We start from the raw sequence: 7,650 nt of genomic DNA, 5'->3' as shown, positions 1-7,650 counted from the left end.
ATGAGTGGTAGTTCTAAATTTTATAGCACTGTTTACAAGAAAAAGATGAAAAAAATATTAGGCACAACCTATTTGTTTTTGAGAATCATTCTTCTAATCACCATACTCTTGTCAAATGAAATTTGAGGTTGACTGCAAAAACCGGTAAACCAATTAACCGCCGGAGTTGCTGCAATAAGTTGTTCCCTAAGTTGATTGTGACACTAACTTGGAGTGCATACCCCAACTTAAGTTTCAGATATAATTATCGACCGTATCCTACATCAAACTCTAAAACAACATCACATCTAATTGGTAAACACGTCCCAAACCCTTGCTATCAATTTCATTTAATTATATATAGGTAAACTCCGCCGTATTTGTTTATCCAATATTTAACAATCTCCGGAACGTTGTACTATAAGTAATTGCTGCAGGTTATTTGATTTAGTTATTTCTACTGTACTAACCAACTGCTGGTATTTTTTATAATTAAAAATTTGCAAAATCCACGCGGGAATTCCTTCCCATAAATAATGTACATCAAGATGTTCTAAATGATCTTAAACCACGTTTGTATAAGTATGAAGCATTTCATTTCAACTTTCAGTGTCGTAATTACTCTGCTCAAATTAATTTCATAGAGTTGAAAGTGTCGACATTTACTGCTTCGTACCTATACAATCTTGCAAGAAGCAAAATGAGAAATCTAGGTATAGAGACGAAATGAGTGAAATTTCATTAAACTGTAAGGTAACAGAATTTGTCGTCGACGTTACCTTGCAGAATGTAGGACATGGGTAGGTTAGAAGTAATGGCCTTCTGATACCTCAACTGCACCAGGAAAGTCAATATACCAATTCCCTGGTGGTTTGCTTCAACTTCGTTCCCAAATCAGAAAGAAACTTTCACCTATTTAAGTTGTGTAGCTTGCTACTGTGCACGTGTATTGTTATTGAGTTTCGCGAAAGCGATTAAATCTAACAGCGACTGTACATAATTGCAGAAAGGATTTTAGACTCTTTTCTTTTTCTTTTAATACATCATTTTATTTAGGAACTTAATTACACAACTGAACTGCGCTCAATTCTGAAGTATCAATCTTCTCTTCCTTTCGGAAAGTATTTAAACTGTAATGTTATTGAGTTCATGTTTTATATTCATTAAAATCTTTATTGTTGTATTTGTAGGTCGTAGGTTCTTGTTTATAATTATTGAATAATATGTGACATGGAAATTGCAACACCAAGAAGGAGTGGGAATTTTTTCACCAAACTTGGTATAAATGTTTAACTACTAAAAGGTAACAATTGATTAAAATTCAAAAGAGAAAGAACGAAATATGAACATATTTTTATTAATCATGGGTTCGTCCCTGCCTATTGGTTACACAACTCTCTCACTCTTCACTCGCGCTTCGTGGCATCAATTTTAGCAGACGGTCGATTTCCTCTTGAGGTATTGTGTACCAAGAAACTGAACCAACCTGTAATTCATGGTTTAGAGTTTGCAGCGTCTGCGGAGGATGCGGTAAGTTCATCAGTCATCTCTTCATAATGTCCCAAACATGCTCGATAGGCGATATATCGGGAGAGACAAAACGAGACCTACTCCCATAAGTTATAGTACCGCATACGATAGTCCCCACAGCTTAGTGCACATGCCTCGTAACAGAAAATTCAACATTGCGACGTTCTCCACGTCTTCGGCTGCCCCTCATACGGTCATCGTGCATACCCAAACAAAATCGGGATGCATCATCACTGAACACCACCCTATGGCGCTCGAGGTTCCAGCGCAGTCGCAACCTACACCATTCCAAACGCTGCTGGCGGTGTTGAGCTGTTAATAACACAATATGTGGCCGAGAGGATTGCAAGCCGTAAGCTCTGATTCTGTGGTAAACCATTGGAAGTGTTACAGGACGACCTTCATTAGCTAATCATTGATCGGCAATTGACCTGGTAGTAGAAAATCGGTCTCTTGTTACCATAAGCCCAAGATGGCGGTCCTGCACTTCAATTGTTTTTTTCAAAACTGTTTTTGGTGTTCCGATAAATTCAAAAACAAAGAAACTACAATAGAAAAAAGAAACAGAACGTCCAAAGAAGAAAGCTGACTTTTGGAAACAACCTCACTAACTCTTATCACGCACCGTGCATGATAAATTTCATATCCACACCAGTATGTTCAATTGTTAACTTTCTAAGGTAGGCTACAATATTGGTATGTGTCATTTTCGAATCAAGTCGTCTAAAAATGTTAGTTTCCATGGCAGAGACAGGCCAGTCTACTCTCCCCGCCGCCTGTCACTTGACTGGCCGCACCTGTCACTAAATGTCTATAATGACTCCTGTCATCATTGACAGATTAGCATTAATCAAAAGTTCTATATGAAAATTGAAATTTTATATTAAAATATGATTTCGGGAAAATTTAATACAAAACTCGTCAGTAAAATGACATTACTTGACTCGGAAATTAAAGTACTCTATCGACAGCATTTCGACGGTTCCATCCATCCATCCATCTTTAGAGCATAAAAGTAGAATGGAGATCATTTTTAGTCCAATTTCATTAGAAACATTTCATGCTTTCAACTAAATTCGGAAATGTTTCAATAATCGGCTTATATCACTCCCATTGCAGAATAAGGACAATAAAAATGAATTAAATTAAATACGTAGATTCTAATTGGAAAAATCAGAGGTTACGAATAGCAGTTAACCACGTCATATCACCGTAATTTTTTACTCAATGATAGTACACCAAGTGGCACATTTAATACAATTTTCCTTAATATCGGTAACGTACAATTACCAATGTAAATCCTTTGATTCTATGCGATTTTTTTTGTAATAGATTTTCATCTCACATTGCAAACAGTAAGTAAGCGGTAAAAACGGATCGAGGGTTAATTATGGTCCTTAATTTACACTTTCAATTTCACAGGGATTATTCCTCATTGTTTGCCGTGCCTACATTAAAAATGCGATTTACGTGATGAATAACCGGCAATGTTTATTCTAACCAAATTTTGTGAGATTAATTTACCTCCCCCGAAATGCCTAGGTACTTTTTACGTCGCAAGTAAACTTGGTCTGCATTTAACCACATTATATAAAAGGTCAGACAACAGGAGAGTCTCTCAATTCCTTGAATAATAAAAATTTTACATAAAACTTTATAGTCGAGTGTGCTTAATGATACTCATCCGTTTTGTTTCCTTCCTTCCACAATAAACTTTGAGTTTTCCTCCAGTTTTCCATTTTCATTTATATATAATTTCACGTTATTTGGGTGTATTTTGTCAAAGAAGACCTTTTGATTTATGATACCTGGTGGCCAAATAAGCATGGCAGTGGCAGACGACTATATTTCAGAACGTAATAAACATGGAGCTACCCATAAATTATTTATTTATATAAATGTGGCAAACAAAAAGTGTTTTTATTTCCATGCTATTGTCGTTAGTAGAAAAATTTGCCCTTAATCTAAGTATATACTAGCTCCCCTAATTAGTTTAAATATTTTTTTAGGGAAAAATCTGTTTACTAATTTGCCGTTTTACAAAACCGTAATAGTTATTTACCTAACAAGTTCGGTAAGTTAATTTTTCCGCACACTTTGTTTGCAGCACGACCGTAGGGAGTGCTGCATTTAGTGGGAATGCGGAAAAATTCTTTCCGAAAGAGTTGTAACGAATTGCGTAGAAAAGGTTAAAATTAATATTGTAAATTAGTTTTTTTTTATATCATCAGTCGGTAACACAATAATATGTTTGGTTGGTAACATAATTTTGTAAGTACCCACTTTTAATCGCACTGGTCACGTTTAAAACTTCCACATCTATTGTTAATACACAAGGATGCTATATAATTAAGGATTGCTCGATCACTGAATTTTTTCGCCGCGTGTAGTGACGTCACTGGCGGACCCAGACGCACCGCATGCTTTGATTTTTCGATTTGGGCACCACTTTCATTTGTATTTTATATTATGTAAGATTCTAGGAGCTCCTTCTCAAGATGCGTTTTTGAAACGCTGCGCAGAGGGTCTTCGAAAAAAAGATACGGTTATGCGGAAATTTCTCAGATAAGTAAGAACTGAAGTTTATTACAAGTCTCTTCTGTACAATTTCTGTTATAATTTTCGAATTTGCCACACCGTGCTACAATGGTTTTTACCACACAATATGAAGTATTTAGCCTAATACGGCTTCGCCTTCCTTCAAAGGTCGAACTACAACCCTCAGATATCAGTAATAACAATCTTAAACATAACAAACTTAGCTTTATATACAAAATATCAGTACACAAATATGTACGCTCTTTACTAAGGCACAAGTAAATCAACTCTCCTCAAACCAGACACCATTTTTTAATGGCGTGAAGGCGCTTCTGAAAATCGCTTCGTGCTACTTGTGGCGCTGCAAATCGCACCGTGTGAAGGGGTCACGCTACCAGCTGCTTCAAAAAACGACTGGTACGAAGGGGCTCTAATACGTCCAAATGGATGTGGTAGGTAGGTATTTAAATTAGAAACACTTGTCATTTATCGTCTACAAGTCTACAAATTCTCTTTTTTACGCATACTCAAAATGTCGTGAACATAGGATCCTTTGCAATGAGTGCTACTACTGGTCACGTCATTGCATTTTAGCAAACAGTCATGGTCGAGGCTTAAGCGAAATTTTGAACGATTATTCCAATAACGACTTTACAGCGACATGCAAAATTTTCTAGTGTTGTCGAAAACTTTGAAAGTGTAGCAAAGCAATCAAGTGGTACTGACTGTATTGTTATAATGGCCGGTGCAAATGATGTTATGTCTCATAACTTCAACTTACAAAATATAAATAATAATTTACTTCAACTACTTAATCTTAATGTAACTATTAATACGTTTTTTGTATCAATCCCATTCAATTTTACTAACCCTCGGTACAATACAAAAATTTTTCTCCAACCACCTGAATAAGACGCTATTTTGTGACAGTGTTCGGTACGTAAAATTGACGTTTTGCGGATTAATCGCCTTCACCATGGCAACTGTACAAAAAGTGGATACTTTTGGTCCTAGTACCAAAAAGAAATTGACCTTGAAAGTTGGCCAATTAAAAAATTACATATGTCACATTGACATAGTTTTACCGTTGAGTGAATCCTTCACTCAACGGTTTTACGTTGCAGGTTGTAAGATATTTCTATACATACAAATCAAATATATTGCATATTCAATGCAAATAATGCTGTTACCTATACGTATGTACATGTATTGAAAATGATTTACGCTCGCTATTTTTATTTAAACCATGTGTAACGTAATTTACATATTCGGTGCACGTAATTATTATACGTATACAACCTGCCGTCGCGCGTAACGCCATCTACTTTAGACCCATTGCACTATTATCTGTCATTTTGAATTCAAAATTGCAATTAATTTTAATTAAAAAACTGTATGGTAAGTTTTTTATTTCAATACAAAATATAACAATATTAATTGTGTATACAATAGAAATGACTGAAACTGATAGCGACATGGATTGCACTCCGCCAGAGATTATAGAAACGGCAGAACATGCTACCTTAGATTTGCTCCCTACAAAGTCGCGAGAGGTGAGAAGTAAGAAGTAAGAACGAATAGGTTATAAGTTAACCTAAAAACTAGAGTGGCATGACACGTGAGGACAAGAAAGCAGAAGTTCTCATACTAGTAGTGAAACTGTGACTGAATCTATTGGTTAAATTCGAATATAATTTGAAGTAAAGGGGGTTGGAGAAAAAATTTTATGTTTTATTCGTACAAAAAATGCGTTTTCGGGACTCGGAAGGTTGCTGGACTCCGCTAACGCGTCGTCCAGCAACTATCTTCCTCGTCCCGAAAACTGTCATTTTTTGTACTAATGAAACAAATAACTATAGTGCGATTAACAACCTATTGCAACGTATCACTTATAATAGAGAAAACTTTTACTTTCTGGACGTAAATCAAGTTTTATTAAAAATGGATTTCGTACGGAGCGGCATTCATCTAAACAGGCGTGCTAAAATTAAGCTGTCAAGGGTCCTTGTGCAAAAAATTTCCTTGACAAGGATGGATAAGGTGGGTCCCATAGTGGAACATATTCCGGTGGTAATCAACGGTTCAGTAAAGAGCTCACAGGAACACAATTTCACCTTCAGTAACACAAGAAATTTTTTAGGATTAAGAAAGACCGCTGCCCATTACTAACGACGGTAAAATTAGAATTAAGTTTTAGACATAAAGTAAAGTTCATCGGGTTTCCGGGTAGTGGTGAGGGTTACATTCCTAAAAGGTCGGGTAATAAGCGCCTCACGAACGTCAAAACTTCAAAAAATGACAACAATGTGCATCTGTTTCACATTAATATACAGTGTTTATCAAATAAACTTGAACAACTGTCCTTATTTTTAAACGAATGTGATACCGACTTTCTCTGCCTTTCCGAACACTGGTTGAATGAAGACAATCTAGCTAGACTCTGTAAAAATTCCTGGATATAAGTTAGGGTCTAAGTACTGTAGAGTTAAACAAGTCCATGAAGGTGTTTGTATTTTTTGTAAAGACTATTGAATGTGAATCTGTGTGTAAAACAATTCAGCGCAGAACTGGATGCTGAGTTTTGCGGTGTTTTAATTCCAATAAGAAAAATTGTTATTGTTACTGTATATAGATCACCAAAAGGTGACTCTAACATATTTTTAGAAAAATTAGAAAGTGTTTTGGCCTTCTTTTCGCAAAGGTGTAATTACATTATCTTAGCAGGAGACTTCAATGTTAATTTTATTGTTAAATCTCTTATCTGATTTGTTGTCTGTCACCGTATCTTTGGGCTTAAAAACTACGATTGTGGATTACACTAGAGTCACTGCGAGCACTGCCACATGCGTTGATAACATCATCTTGAATTTGACTCAGAACACTTTTCAATGTGAGGTGATTGAGCCTTGTTTATCAGACCACAGGGGTCAGTATTTAACTTTTAAAAGTCAAATTCCGTCAAATAATACACCTCGCCCAACACGAACTTATTCATGTAAAAACATTGAAAATTTTAAAAGTGATTTACTCAATGTCAACTTGTGCATTGTTGACACCGATATGAACAATTCTACTTCCATGGCGAATTACTTGGTTAGTCATTTTCAGTCATTAATTCCTGTTCACCAAAGATCAAATTACACTGTTCACTTTCCTCTACGTGATAAGTGTAGGGGTGCCAACAAAAATCCTGTATACTGGTTTAAACAAGGAACTAAAATGTATGCGAAGTAAACTCAGGTCCTTAAAATCAATTTGTGAAGTAAATAAAAACCATAGTCAGTTAAAGACATATAAGAGGGAATACCGCAGAGCTATAATCTCTGCAAAAAACATTGCATATGACAATTTTCTGAATAAATCCAACAACAAAATCCGAGATACATGGAAACTAGTCAACTTTGAACGTAATAAACATAGCTCACAGAAGAATCAATCTTCAATCACGTCAGAGGATTTTTCAACCTTGTATCTTGAATAGTATTTATCTGATCTATACAGTTTTGTCTTAGATTTTAGAAAAAAAGGGGATGTGGTTCATATTACCAAAGAGGGAGATAAGTGGGTGTGGCAAAATTTTAAGAAAATATTTATATGTAAACA

Source organism: Photinus pyralis, unplaced genomic scaffold (genome assembly GCF_008802855.1).
Source record: "Photinus pyralis isolate 1611_PpyrPB1 unplaced genomic scaffold, Ppyr1.3 Ppyr1.4_LG2, whole genome shotgun sequence".
Classification (NCBI taxonomy): domain Eukaryota; kingdom Metazoa; phylum Arthropoda; class Insecta; order Coleoptera; family Lampyridae; genus Photinus; species Photinus pyralis.
The sequence above is the reverse complement of the archived record's forward strand: the minus strand, read 5'-3'. Positions refer to the sequence as shown.